Source organism: Phocoena sinus, chromosome 14 (assembly GCF_008692025.1).
Source record: "Phocoena sinus isolate mPhoSin1 chromosome 14, mPhoSin1.pri, whole genome shotgun sequence".
NCBI classification, from domain to species: domain Eukaryota; kingdom Metazoa; phylum Chordata; class Mammalia; order Artiodactyla; family Phocoenidae; genus Phocoena; species Phocoena sinus.
In genome coordinates this window covers 84,031,446-84,046,348 of record NC_045776.1, presented here as the reverse complement: position 1 = coordinate 84,046,348, position 14,903 = coordinate 84,031,446, and the positions used below count along the sequence as shown (strand labels likewise).

General features: G+C 56.5%; 1 protein-coding gene across 22 annotated transcripts in view; it reads left to right on the top strand.

The window, feature by feature from the left end:
- The window catches only part of NCOR2 (nuclear receptor corepressor 2), a 223,112-nt gene that overhangs the window by 42,917 nt on the left and 165,292 nt on the right, over positions 1-14,903 (top strand). Inside the window, exon 1 of one of the 22 annotated variants that reach the window (XM_032653900.1) lies at positions 5,061-5,210. The exons of the other annotated variants lie outside the window; for them this stretch is intronic. The gene's annotated coding sequence lies outside the window, so the exon portion shown is untranslated. Of the gene's footprint in view, positions 1-5,060; positions 5,211-14,903 lie in introns of those variants that run through there. 22 annotated transcript variants of the gene reach the window in all.

Here is a 14,903-nt window from a genome sequence, read left to right as displayed (position 1 = left end):
CACAGCTCTGCGGACACCTTGATTTGGGGCAGCTGGCCTCCCGCACTGTGAAAGAACACCCTGCTCTTGCTTCAAGCTGTCCAGTCTGTAGTAATTTGTTTCAGCAGCCGTAGGAAACTAATGCAGTTGTGAATTTTATTTATTTATTTATTTATTTGTTTTTGTTTTTGTGGGTTTCTTTTGCGGTACACGGGCCTCTCACCGTTGTGGCCTCTCCCGTTGTGGAGCACAGGCTCCGGATGCGCAGGCCCAGTGGCCATAACTCACGGGCCCAGCCGCTCTGCGGCATGTGGGATCTTCCCGGACCGGGAAACGAGCCTGCGTCCCCTGCATCGGCAGGCGGACTCTCAACCACTGCGCCACCAGGGAAGCCCTGAATTTTATTTTTATCACATGTAAAGATCTGTTTGTGGACTCTGAAGACCTACACGATCCTTGTAGGCTGACCTTCCCTGCCGTGCTGTGCCGGCACCTGGCTGCTCCTGGAAACTCACCAAGTGCGACGCAGCCTTACCTGAGGGCCTTTGCCCTGGCTGTTTCCTCGGCTCGGATACTATTCTCTGAGAAGTTTCCACACCTGTCTCTCTTACTCCATCCAGGCCACTGTCGAGCCGTCACCACGTCAGAAACCACCAGTCCATAGCTGCTGTCACTTCTTGAATTTCATCACATCTTTATCTGTGGCTGAATTCCTCACGTTTCCCCAGGTTACCCCCACGAGGGCAGGGATCTTCGTCTTGTTCCTGCTTATTCTTTGTGCCCAATGCCTATCGCTGGCACTCCATAAATGTTTGCTGAATGCCTGATGTCTCCAGGCCTGAGGTCAGGGACTCTTAAAGGTAGACACAGCTTTCAGAAGATCAGTAAACTGGACTGGAATGGTGTCCATTCAACCAAACCACCGTTTTATTTATTTTGAATTGAGGCGAAATTCACATCACGTAAAATTAACCATTTGAAAGTGTACAGTTCATTGGGTTTTTTTAGTATGTAAACAATGTTGGGACTTCCCTGGTGGCGCAGTGGTTAAGAATCCACCTGCCAACGCAGGGGACACGGGTTTGATCCGTGGTCTGGGAAGATTGCATGTGCGCCACAACTACTGAGCCCGCATGCTGCAACTACTGAAGCCTGTGCGCCTAGAGCCCGTGCTCCGCAACAAGAGAAGCCACCGCAGTGTGAAGCCTGAGCACTGCAATAAAGAGTAGTTCCCGCTCGCTGCAACTAGGGAAAGCCCGTGCACAGCAACGAAGACCCAGCACAGCCATAAATAAATAAATAAATAATCAAACAAACACACATTGTACAGGGACTTCCCTGGTGGTCCAGTGGTTAAGACTGCGCTTCCACTGCAGGGGGCACGGGTTCAATCCCTGGTCGGGGAACTAAGATCCTGCATGCCACGCGCATGGTGCAGCCAAAAAAACCCAAAAAAAACAAAAACAAAAAAACCAATGCTGTAAACCAACTCCTCTGTCTACTTCTAAAACATCTCCATCACCCCAAAAGGGGACTCTGAACCCAACGGCACTCACTGCCCATCCTGTCTCCTCGCAGCCCCTGGCAGCCACCAGCTGGCTTTGTCTCTCTGGACTTGCCTGTTCCGGACATTTCATATAAATGGGATCATACAAAATGTGACCTTTTGTGTCTGGCCTCTTGCACTTGCCATTGATGTTTTTGAGGTTCGTCCACGTGGTAGCATGAATCAGTACTTCATTCCTTTTTATGGCTGAAGAATCTCTCATTGTGTGGATGGACATCTACAAAATCATCTTGTAAGTGGCTTTTCAGATGAGGAAACCTAGGCTGCCCAGGGAGGGGGTAGTCACCGCCCAAATCTGGGAGCACTGGGGTTCAGTAAAGGAGAGGAAGAGGTAAAAACACAGCTGGACGTTTCTAGCTCCTTCTCTCTTTCTCATCCCCCAGCCCCCACCCTGCTCCCAACCTTTTTTTTTAACTTAATTAATTAAATTTTGGCTGCGTTGGGTCTTGGTTGCTGCGCGCGGGCTTTCTCTAGTTGCAGTGAGCGGGGGCTACTGTTCGTTGCGGTGCGTGGGCTTCACAGGCTCTAGGCGCGTGGGCCTCAGTAGTTGCAGCACGCGGGCTTAGTAGTTGTGGCTCACGGGCTCTAGAGCGCAGGCTCAGTAGTTGTGGCACACGGGCTTAGTTGCTCCGGAGCATGTGGAATCTTCCCAGACCAGGGCTCGAACCTGTGTCCTCTGCACTGGCAGGCAGATTCTTAACCACTGCGCCACCAGGGAAGTCCCCCTGCTTCCAACCTTATCTCGGAGCCTGGCCGGGTCAGGAGGCAGCCACGTGGGGAGGGAGTGAGTGGGGATCCCTTCCACCTGGAGCTGGATGCTGAGTGGGAGCTGTGACTGTGGGTCTCCTCTGGTCCCTTGAGCCCCCCCAGAGATGTAGTTTCTCTTAACCCTGACAGAGACAACAGGCAGGTGTGCTCCATTTCAGAGCTGAGCAGACTGACGTCTGCAGAGGCTGGGGGTCTTACCCAGGGCCACTTGGTCTAGGGACCCCTCCTGCCTCTTTTTGGGGACCCCATGCTTCTGTGGCCCCCATCACAGTGTATCCTGTAACGTCTTCACTTATCTTTTCCACCGTCCAAAGCGTTGCCCGAAGACAGGTTCCTAGAAGTACACGTTGGTGAATCTTGGTTTTTTTCAGAGCACCGAGGGATACTCACCCTCAGAGGCTTGGGGGATGAGGCCTTCTTTTGCTAAGCAGACGACCACACACTAACTTATTCTGAATGTAAACTTGGTTTTGGTGACTGGCTCTGCCTAGAGTGGGCTGCCAGGGGCTGTTTCTGGTTTGCCATCTTCATAGAGTCACTCAGCAAACCATTTGCTACCCAGCTTCTTGGAGGAGAGAGACACAAAAAGTGACCCCGGAATGACACAGCCCAGCGTCAAACCTGCCCAAAGGATAAATAGCTCTGGTGGGGTTGTGGATGTGTTACTCCTGGTTCCAGGGCCAGCCTCTGAGAAAGTCTGGGTGCAGGTCTGTGTCAAAAGAAACAGAAAAGAACAAAAGGAACCCGTGTGTTCTGAGCCTGCTGCTTTGGGCCCCGCCGCCTGCCCGTGTTTTGGTGGGGCCGGTTTGGCCCGTTCCTGAGCTTCATGGCCTCCTGGCAGTCAGGGTGAAAGTCGATGGGCGGAATCTTTGGTCTAAAAATATAGCTTTTGGTCGCTCACGTCTTTCTGTGCCTTGTTTTTCCCACCTATAAAAGAAGGCAGATCTGTAGAATTCTTCCACAATACTCTGGGAGAGGCTGGAGGATGAGCTGATGAAAGTCAGCACACGTGTGGCCTCCACGGAGGCCTCTTCACAGGTCACCTAGTGGCCATTCCAGTCCCCCGGCCAGTTCAGTGGCCAAGGACCTTTGTCACATACAAATGTGATCTGCCCCAAACACTCTATGAATCCCTGCTGACTATACCCAATGGCAGGGTTGATGCAAGCCAGATTTGCCTGGTTCAAACCTCAGCTCAGCCACTTTCCAGCTGTGTGACCTTGGGCAAGCCACTTGACCTCTCTGGGCCTGTTTCCTTCTTTGTATATTGGGTGCCCCTGCCTTTTGTTGTGCTGTCCTGAGGACAGATGGGTTAACACGTGAAGTGCTTACACAGCGCTGGGCACACAGTACATGTTACCCGTTAACTGTCGTTGTCATTATTATTCTGGGGAGGGTCTCCAGTCCACGGAGTTCCGTGATTTGCCCAGAGTTCTCATGCTGTTCCTCCCCCACTCCTCTCCCATCGCTCCCTGACCTTGACTTCTAATGCTCTCCCCGCTTCACCACTGCACTCGGCCACACCATTTTTCTCTGTGCTTTTGCAACACACCGAACTCCATCCGGCCTCCAGACCTTTGCAGTTGCTGTGCCTTCCACCTGTGCTGCCCGTCCCCGCATCTGTATCCCGTGGGACCCCTCAGCATCGCTCAGGATGCCATCTCAGGCAGACAGCATTGGGCCCAACTCCTGGTTGCTGGGGGCAGGGGAGCGAGCCTGGAGATCCCTCTGGAGCTTCCCCTGACACCTCATCGCTGGTGCTTGGAGCGCTGGGGCAGCAGAGCAGAACCTGCCTGGCTGCAGATGGGAAACTGACACCCAGAGAAGCTCAGACCTGTCTCTGAGTCACACAGCCAGTTGCAGCCAAAGTTCAGACCCCTGGCTGACCACCAAGCTGTCCATTTTGGACTGTGCATGCGTGCATGCGTGTGTGTGTGTTTGTGGCTCTTTTTTTACCCTCTGGGCCTGTCACTGTTACAACCCTGGTTCAGAATACCAATGTGAGGGGGTCATGTTTGCTTTTCCTGAGATGACAAGGGCAGAAATATATTAAAGACAGAGCCTGCCCAGTGGCCATGTCACCCTGGAGACTGGAGGGCCGGGAAGGGACAGGGGCAGCGGCTTGGGTACACGCCGGGTCCGGGCTGGGCCGGCCATGCTGCCCTCTGGGTGGACGGTCCGGCTGGGAGGAGACGGGTTAAGGAGGAGACGCTGGCCTGGAGCTCGCTTTCGCCTGCGAGCGGTGAACAGTGAGGTTTTTCTACCGAGCTATAAAAAGGCCTCCCCGTGTTTCAGCTCCCGGAGTGTCGGCTGGAAGCCCGCCAGGGTTACCATGGCGATGAGGAATTATTACTTACTGCCAAGGCTAGGAGAAAAAGCTCGTACTTTTGGCTTCCCAACGAGAGGAGTGGACTTATGTAATTCCCTGTGTTTATAGGCCCGGAGGGGCAGGAGGCAAGCAGGGATCCTGGGGCCCAACGCTGCGCTTTCACCCTGCTGTGGGTCGGGTGGTCCCGTGGGTGGTCCCTGGGGGACCTCTGCCCACCCCGTCTAAGGGGGGCATCGGGCTGGGGGCCTGGGGGGCCGGGCCGGCTGCAGGGCCCCCCCCCAGTCGGGGCGGGAGCCCGCAGTCTCGCGGGAAGGCGGCACGGCTGCTCGGCGGGGCCGCCCCTCTCCCGGGTCAGCCCTGGAGGAAGGATGGGTTTGAGGTTGGACGCGGCGTGTCCTCTGGAAGCCAGCAGAACAATGTGTGTGTGTGGACTCCGCTGACCCACTTGCTGGCACCTTCTACTTCTCTTTCTTTTTCTTTTCTTTTTGTTTTTTTCTGTTTTTGTGGGAGAGTTCCTTCAAGTTGTGTTTGGAGCTGACGTGAGCGAGAGGCCGGTCATGTGCTCGGGTAAGAGAAGTTTCCGGGCTTGGCAGTGGGCAGGGAGATGTGGTGTGACCCGGCCGCCCGGTGGGGGGAGAGGGGGCAGAGATTGGGGGCCACAGATCGCAGGAGGTCCGGGACCTGCGCCGGAGACCCCATTTGGTGGCCGACGGGCTTGTGCTCTGACGCCCCAGTTCTGCCCCGGCAGGTGGGCGATGGCTGGGGCACAGTGGTCCCTGACGCCTTATCAGAGTTGCTGAAGCCCCAGAAAGGGTGCTGGGCAGGCAGGGGGCCCGGGAGGATGGGAGTGATGCGTGGGGGGCACAGTGCTGCTTTCCTGGAGCCCCCGTACTGTGCGCGTCCCTGCGGGGGAGCGGGCAGGGCCAGGGATGTGGTGCTCCTGGCGTCTGTTCATCTGTGTTGGCCCCGGGGGGTGGGTTGGGGGCCTGGGGATTTGGGGCGCCGGTGCCTCAGTGGCCATGGAGCAAGGGGGGGGCCAGGTGCAGGCAGCGCTGTGGCTGCCCCGGCGCTCGGCTCCCACCGCGGTGGCTCTTGGCTGGGCGCCCGTGTCTGGTTTGAAATCAGCGCCACTGGCCCAGGCTTGCCCAGGGACCTGGCAGCGAGGAGCTGGGATAAACACTGGAAAGTTGGAAGGGCTTCCCGAGCTCACAAGGAGCCCTTAGTTGCAAGCGGAGGGGATGAGGGAGTGATTTGTCCTGAGGTCTGGGTGCGCCGGGGCCGTTGGGAGACAGCGGGACGTCTCGTGGGGCGTGTGAGCACAGGCCGGGGAGGGCTGGGTTCCCAGACGGAGTGGCTTCGTTGCCACGGACCTGGGTTTGAATCCTGGTTCTGTCCCTTTGTACATTGGGCCTCCCCTGTGCGAACCTCAGTTTCCTTGCCTGTCAAATGGGGCAGTAATAGGGGCCACACAGGCGTGAGGATGAGGTGGGGGGAGGGATGCAGGCTCCTGGTTCGCTCTGTGGCCAGACTGCCTGGGTTCACATCCCGGCTGTGTGACCTTGAACAAGTCACTTCACAGCTCTGAGCCTCGGTTTCCCCATCTGGCAAATGGATACTTCATCTGTCTCCACCCCTAAGTTGTTGAATGGCGTTAAGGGGGCTAATGAATGGTCCCTGCTCCACCCCTCACAGACAGGGTGACCTTGGACAGGTCGTGGAGCCCCATGGAGCCTCAGTTCTCCTGTCCATTCAGGGAGAACAGCCCACACATTGCCTTGGAGAAAGCCGAGACACACCCGCAGGGGCCTCAAGTGGGCAGGTGTGGGGAGGCTCCATCAGTGTAGACCACAAGCTTGCATTAAGTTAGTTACATCTTGGTCTCCATCGGTTTTTCTTTTCTTCCCTGTTGAGAGCCCTCCTATTTTATAGAAGTGAAACTCCAGCGACGTGAGAAGGGTCCCTCCCCAGCCCCAGCCTCGATCTGCATTTGGACCTGGGCTGCGGTCCCTGGGGCTTCCCCATTGCGTGCCTATTTCTGCCCTGTCCCTCACCAAGCCTGGGCCAGGCACCCTGACGGTGCCTGGCGTGGCTGGGGGCCGGGTGCACAGGGCTGGCTCTCCCGCCAAGGGTGGCAACTGTCCTGTGTTTGTAAGTGACACCGGATGCTGGGCCAGTGGCTGGCTTGGGGCCTCTCCTCTGAGGCCAGCAGGAACCAGTGGGGAATTCCCTGGTGTCCAGGCTGCCCACTCCAGCTGCCCGCTGTCCCACTCCTCTCCTGGGGACTGTCCTCAGGCCTCTCCTGGGGCCTCGGGAAAGGCCTGTGCAGCCGAGGATCCCACGAGTGTCCCTTTGCTGCCCCCAAGCCCTCAGTACCCACCTGGGTCAGCCACAGAGCTATGTTGTTGCCACCACTACCCTGCCCTGAGGGTCTTGGGGACTCGATTCCCCCATCCACAGAGAAAGACAGTCACATGTGGTGGCTCAGACCAGAGGTCGCAGAGGAGACCCTTGCGGTGGAACTGTCCTGCATCGTTACACACACACACACACACACACGTGAGCACACGTAAACCCCCGAGATCTGAATAAGGCCAGTTGCATCAATGTCAGTTTCCTGGTTGCAGCTATTATAAGGATGATACCATTGAGGGGAGCTGGCTAAAGGGTCCACGGGATCCAGCTGTGTTATTTCTTACAGCTGCTGTGAATCTACAGTGATCTGAAAAGAAGGCGAGCACAGGCTCTGGGGCCTGGCTGTCCTGGGTTTGATCCCAGTGTGCTTCTGTGTAGCTGTGTGAATTACAGCACGTGGCTTAACCCTGCAGTGCCTCAGTATTCCTCATCTGTCAAAGGGGGGTAGTGTTTGGTACCTCATGGGGTTGGCACGAAGATTAGATGTGTTGATTCATGCTAAGTGCCTAGGAAGGTGCTGGCACGTGCTGAGGGGGAGGGGTGCTGTCATTGGTACTATTATAACCCTGATGTGATGGCTGTAGTTCGCCCCACACTGTCTCATTTCATACCGGAATCAGCCACGGGAAGGGAGCGTGCTGTATGAGCCCCACTTCTCAGAGGGTGACACTGAGGCTCGGGTCAGGTGACCCACCCAAGGGCACACAGTTTGTAAGGGCCGGAGCTGGGACTCAAACCCCGAGCCAGAGCCTGTGTGTGGAGGTTCTTTCGCTGGGTGACCCTGGGGAGGTTGTTTGCCCTCTCTGAGCCTCGGTCCCCTCCTTCTTCTCTCCCCACTTGTCAGCTGGACAGGGCGCTGGGCTCATGACCTGTGAAAGCCAGAAAGCCTAGACTCTGGGCCCCTTCCCTCGCTTCCTGTGCCCACCCAGAGCTCACACGTCTCAGTCACCTCCTCTGAGGCCTGTCTTTGCAGCCCCAAGGTGGGACTTGTTCTCAGCTCTGTCTGTGGGCTCGCTCCTGGGGTGGCTGACCTCGCCTTTACTCTGAGCACTTTGACCTCCTTGCTCTGTCCTGTGGGTGCAGCCGTACCTTCTGCTGTTCCCTGTGGTAGGTACTGGTTTCCCTCGGACTCCTTCCTGCCTCTAGCAGTGGTGAGAAGGCCTTTGGGGCGTAACCAGCTAACCCTAGAGTGAGCTGGGTTATCTCCGTTGGCACTCAGCGTGAGAAGAGCATTTCTGTCCGGCCGGAGCTGATCCGAGGGTAGACGCTTCTCCAGGGGCTCCTGGGAGAGGGTCGGCAGATGACTGTGCCCCTTATAGCCGGCTGGTAACTGAGCGTGGGCCCTTGGGCATCTCAAGAGGTCCAGGAAGGTCCAGGAAGGGGTTGCCTCAGTATTCTGGAGGCTTTCAGAGCCTCCCAAGCTGGAGACACGTGGGTGTCTGTAGGACCCGGGGCGGGGGTCTGAGCTGCTGAGAGGGGTTCCACCGTCATGTTGGAGTGATGGAGGCTTGTGTTGGCAGGCAGGACGTCAGTCACAGCTGAGCGTCTCAGGTTCTGGCTTTGCTGGGCAGAGCCTGGAGGGGCAGGGAGTTGGGTGGGGGATTAGGGGCGTTCCAGCCCCACGAGCCTCTTTGCTGTTTCTTAGAAGCCCCGATCATGGTCCTGCCTCAGGACCTTTGTACTTGCCGTGCTCTTCTTGAGACGCCGTTCTATGAGATCTTCACAGCTTCCTCTCATTGAGCCTCTGCTCACATGTCACCTCCTGAGAGAGGCCTCCATCATCACTCCTGCCACCTTGCCACTGTCATCACCTGGGATTTACATATGTCCATCAGCCGTGTCCCCCCAAACCCTCCAGGTGGGATTTTGTTCATCTTGGTAACCGCTGTGTCCCTGGCACTGGGCACATAGTAGGTGCTTAGCAAACAGTTGTTCCTGACTCAGTGTCCCCCACAAGCTGTGGACCTGGGCCTGTCCCCTCGAGGCGAATGGGGACAGATATGCACACCTGCGAGGGCTCCGGCTAGGGAGACCCAGGCCCCTCGAGCTGGAATTCATGGTGAGCTCACCTCCCTGCACCCCATATGTTCTGTTCCCAGGGGTTGAGAATGCATTTGGGGGCATTCTTGGAAAACTAGAGTCCTTGGAAAAGCAGTAATTGTATGTTTGCTCAGGAATGCCCTGTAGGAACCCGCCAAGCATGCCCAGAAAGTCTGCACCTCCTAGGTAGTCAGAGAGGTGGGGCTGGTGAGCAAGGAAAGTGGTGGTGGTGGGGGGCCCTGAGGGGTCCAGGGTGCAGGGGAGGGGTGCTGACCAGGTGGGGCGGGCATTTTGCACAGCTCAGCATATTGAGTCCTTCCAACACCCCTGTGATGGGGGCCCTGAATCACCCTTTCCAGATGAGGCACAGAGAGGGTAAGCAGCTTGCCCAAAGACACACAGCCGCAGGCACTCAGTACTCAGAGGCGTAATAGGTAGTGGTGCATGTACACACTGCTGTATTTAAAATAGATAACCCACAGGGACCTACTGTATAGCACAGGGAACCCTGCTCAATACTCTGTAATAACCTAATTGGGAAAAGGATTTGAAAAAGAACAGATACATGTATATGTGTAACTGAATCACTTTGCTGTACACCCGAAACTAACACAACATTGTTAATCAACGCTACTCCAATATAAAATAAAAAGTTAAAGAAAATAGGTAGTGGCGTTTCCTGTGCAGTCGTTCCTGTGCGCAGGGCGCCACTCAGCTGTTTGAGATGATTTTATTTCACCCTCAGAGTCCCTTTGGCCGTCCCTGTCTCACAGGACAGTGGCACAGCTGTAGAGAAGGCAGGATTGGAACCCAGGTTCTGTTGGGGCCCCTCCTCAGAGCAGGTGCTATTTTCCAGGGATCTGGCTCAGACCTGGGAAAGGGCCCACTTCCCAGTCTGCCTCCGAGGCCTGGAGATGTCCGAACTCTTTAGGAAGGCTGGGAGTCGGTTTCTCAGCGCAGCTCTGAAGCTGGAAGGCAGGAGGGGCTGCCTCCTACCCCCCCAGTCGCGGATTTACATGACAATGAGCCCTTTGTGCCTGGGTCCTGCCTCCTTCCCAGGCTAATAACATAATTCCAGGCCTGTGATGTCATAATGGCCCTTTCTGTGCTGAGGTGGGAGGCTGGGTGGGCAGCTGTGTGAGCGTCACCAGGGGTGGTGATTATCAGGGGGCAGAGGCTCTCGCCTTCCAGGACCCCCTTTCATCCTTCAGGAGGTGGGATTTGCTCCCATTTGACTCAGGAGCAAACTGAGACTCTGGGGTTTGTGTCCTTCCCCGCCCCCCGCCCCCCAACAGTGCGGAACCACTTCTTGGCCTGTGAAGCAGGAGTGAGTCATCAGCTGTGGGCCCTCTCCTGGAGGCGTGGGTGTGAGAGCGTTTTGCTTCCTCTAAACGGGAGGGAGGTCCTTGTGCCCTGCTCAGAGAAAATGGGTTCAAACCCTGGGCATGTAGCCTCTCTGCGCCTCCGTGTTCTCATCTTGTTCATGCGGCCTGTGCTGGGCCTTGGCTGTCAGGCTGAGCAGGGAGTGAGCTCTCAGTAGGTGGGCAATCAGAGAAAAGCTGAGGCCAGTGTAGTGGGGTGAACGGAGGCCCCCCAAACACACGTGCACCTGTTAATACCCAGCCCATCTAAATGTGACCTGCTTTGGAAAAAGGGTCTTTGCAGATGTGTCTTGAGATGAGGTGATCCTGGGTTACCTGGGTGAGCCCTAAATTCAGTGACCAGTATCCTTATGAGGGACAGAAAGAGGAAGAAGACACACAGAGGGCGGTCATGTGACGATGGGCAGTAACTGGAGGGATGCGGCCACAAGCCAAGGGATGCCTGGAGCCACCAGGAGCTGGAAGCGGCCGGGAAGAATCCTTCCCTAGAGGCCTTGGAGGGTGTGGCTCTACAGACACTTTGATCTTGGACTTCTGGCCTCCAGAGCAGTTAGAGAATAAACTTCAGTGGTTTCAAGCCACCCGGATTGTGATTATTTGTTTACAGTGGATCTAGGGAAACTAATACCGCTGCCAGTGATCCCCAGTCTTTGGAGGTTGGGAGAGCTCTCCCTGGGAGGGGTTTGCGTGGTGCCTTTCCCCACCCAAGCCTGAGGGCCCAGGACAGAGTGAGGTGGTTGGGTGCCCAGCGGTGTGGGGAGCCCCATCTGAGGAGCCTGGAGCCAGCCTCCCACAAATTCCAGAACCGCCCACTGCCTGCTGCTACCTCTCCCGCCCCTAACGAGGAGGCCCAGGACCTGGAGGCTCCCTGGCTCCACGCTGGACCCTCCCCAAGCCCAGAATGCCCATTCCCCACATGCCTGGCAGCTCACCTAGCACCCAGATTGCAGCCATTCCCCAGCAAGCTGCCTCATTTGCCAGGTGCCCTTGAGAAATGGGTACATCAAGGCTCAGCGAGGGCGGGCTACCTGGAGAAGGCCACACAGCCCCTCGGTGCTGGTGACGGCCTTCCGAGTCCCAGTCATGGCTAATGGCTGGGCTGGCATTGCAGCTCCCAGGAGGGAGGGATCAGAGTCCTGGGCCACCTTGAAAATGGAGCAGGCGGTGTAGATGTGCATCAGTTTCTGGGACACGTTGGCCCAGTGTAGACGACACCCTGAAATCTGGCTTTACGTAGATCCTGTCTTGGCCTCGGTTTCTCTGTTTACACAGTGGTCTTTGAGCTTCAGCCCGAGCCTGGAATTTTGCTCTTAGAGTGTTTGTAGATATAACAAGCATTTATTGAGCGCTTGCTGTGTGCAACATGCTGGGACTCAGTGATGGACAAAACAGATGTGGTTCCTGCTTTCATGGACCTTGTATTTGGGCTTGTGGAGGGATGGGAAATAAGGCAGCAGGACTCTGGCAACAAGCATTCCAGGTCCTGATAAGGGCCGGGGACTGGGGTGGAGGCAAGGATGCTGTCTGCCTTCCCCTTCTGAGGCCTGGGGTCAGTGGTTTGCGGCAAGCTTTGGGTGCTGGCTGGTTAGACATGGAGATGGCCGCGGCCCATCTGCGGTGATCCGTGGTCGCCTCCAGCTGGCAAAACTTGACCTGGACCCGTGAGCAGTGATGTTGGGTATGCCACCTGGAGCCTGGTAGGGTAGATGGGTCTCCCCCAGCCTGAGCAGGGTGGCAGGGGTACAGAGGTGATGGGGTCCCATCACACATTGGATAAGAGGTGGATGCTGGAGAGGGCTTACCTGGGTTTGCATCCAGGCTGTGCCACTTGCTTGCTGTGTGACCTCAGACAAGTTACTTAGCCTCTCTGTGCCTCAATCTTGCCTCTCAGGGCTGTTGGGATGATCAGATGAACCGATGCCAGTGAGCAGCGTGTTAGGGATTGGCTGTGATCGTGAGCGCGAGGCGAGGCGCTCACCTTGGATCTAATGTAGTGACTGCTGAGAACCTGGGAGCTAGAAGTCGTGTTTGTTCATCTTTCCCTGGCCGCGTTCCTATCTGTGGGACATTGGACAGGCTTCTTCGCTCCCAGACCCTCAGGCTCTCTGTCTTTGAAATGGGAGCCGGCGCAAGTCTGTGGCTGCATGGAGGCCGGGAGGAAAGGGATGGTGGAAGTTAGCATTTATGGGGTTGAGGGGGGTGGGGTCAGGATCTCCACCTGCTGGTTCAAGCCTTGGCCACCTTCCAGGCCAGGAGCAGCTGCCCGTTTTACAGCCCAGGGAACTGAGGCCCCAGCGGGAATGGGACCCATAGCACGCCTGTAGGTGGGTGCAGCCCGCGTGGCCTCCTGGCTGCAGACAATGCCTGCCTTCTGACCTGGCTGGTGCTGCTGGGACCTGCTCAAGCGGCCTCTGTTTATTAGCACGTTCAGTTCAGGAGAGCAGATGCAGAGAGAGAGAGAGAGAGAGAGAGAGAGAGAGAGAGAGAGAGAGAGAGAGAGGGAGACAAGTGCACTAGGGATGTTACTCCAGAAACTGAGGCTGGAGGCTAAATTTACTGCGCAGGGCAGTGTGGGTGGGGTGTGCCTGCGGCTGAGGAGTGACCCAGATCTGAGTCAGCCAGGAGGGGCACCTTTATCTGCAAAGCCACTGTCTGCTGTATCCCCATTAGAGCCACTGACGGCTCAGGACTGGGCTGGGAGACGCCACTTCTTCTGGGTGAGAGACAGGGCAGGCGTGTCCCAGGCTCCTTCCTCCTACGTTGAGTCTGGCCTGGGCTCCATCTCAGTTCTCCTTGCCTCCTTCTGGCTGGCTTTAGACCTCTCCCTACCTGTACAGGTGAGGAGACCAGAGGGCGGAGGAGATCTGATTCTAGGGCGGAGGAGATCTGATTCTGGGGAGAGATTTCATGGGGCTTAGAAGCTGGGCTTTTGGGCGTTGCTATCGTAGGTCTCTTGGTTGCAGTTGTCAGACTCCCTGCTTCTCCTGTATTTAACACAGAAGGCTCAGGTAAGCTTCAGGCAAGGTTGGATCTAGGGGCTCAGGTGACGAGGTGCTTTTCCTTGTCCAGTCCCTGGTAGCACAGCCTCATCCCAGCTCAGCGGCCCCAGTGGAAGGTTAGCCTGTCGTTCCCCGTATTCCAGCAAGTCTTGGGAATGAACTTTTATCAGCTCAGCTTGAGAGTTAAGCCCCTCCCAAATCAATCACTGCAGCTGGTGCTGATTGGCCAGGCCTGGGAGGCGGGATCAGCCTCCCCCAAGGCCAGGAGTGAGGGCTGCAGGAGGGTTGGTGGCCCAAGGACAATGGGGTTTGGTTTGCCATGGACAGCTCCACGTGTTGGAGATGAGCCAGCCCCCCTTTCACAGCCAGTATGTGTCCTGTTGGGGTTAGGGTGGTGTCGCTGATGGGTAAGTGGCCCAGCCCCTCTCATTCCCTGTTGTCATTAGGGGCCTCCCGGGCCCCGCCTCCAGCCTTTGCCCAGGTCGGACACTTGCCATCCCCCCTCCCTGAAGCTCCCGGGGCTTTGCTGGACCCTCTCTTGTGGCTCCCAGCTGACCACATGTCAGAAGCCACAGGTCACATCCTGGCAGTGCGAGGGCTGGATTTGGATGTCAGACTGATTTATTGCGTTGGGTTTATAGTCAGTGTTTTTTTTTTTTTTTTTTTTTGATGTGGACCATTTTTAAAGTCTTTCTGGAATTTGTTACAGTATCGCTTCTGTTTTACGTTTTTGTTCTTTGGCTGCACGGCAGGCGGGACCTTAGCTCCCCGACCAGGGATCGATCCCACACCCCCTGCATTGGAAGGCGAAGTCTTAACCACTAGACTGCCAGGGAAGTCCCCGAGTCAGTGTTTTTTAAATAGAAATTGCAAATTGAGGGATGTCTGAAAATCAGACTTTCTTCTCCTGAAGGAACTGGAAGCTGTGATCCCCTGGGCCACCCCCTTCCTGTGCCCTTTCTCACACACACACACACACACACACACACACACACAGCCCCACCTGCCCCTCCTTTTCACGGCCCCAGCCTGGCCTGAGGGTATTGCAGGCCGGGCTGGTGGATGTGCACAGCCCTCCTTTCTCTTTCCGCCTCCTTACTTCCGGCCTGGGACCCTCCGCCCTGGAGCCTTTTTGCTTCTCCTCCCTCCCTGAACCAATAATCAACTCCCTGGGGCACTCTTGCCGCTCCTGGGCAGGGAAGCCGTTCGCTGTCTGGAACTCCTGGCTGCAGGGCTGGAGGACCTTTTGAATTCCTGATCATTCCTCCGTCATCAGAGACTCAGCAACGAATGCCCTCGAGCTAATTCAGTGGCCTGGTTGCGTCCAGGTTTGGACAGAGCTGATCAAAATGGATCCTTTCTCCCTCGGCCTGGGCGTCTGGGTGGCAGCAGGGGCCTCCCAGCCAGGCCTGTGGGAGGTGGGCCTG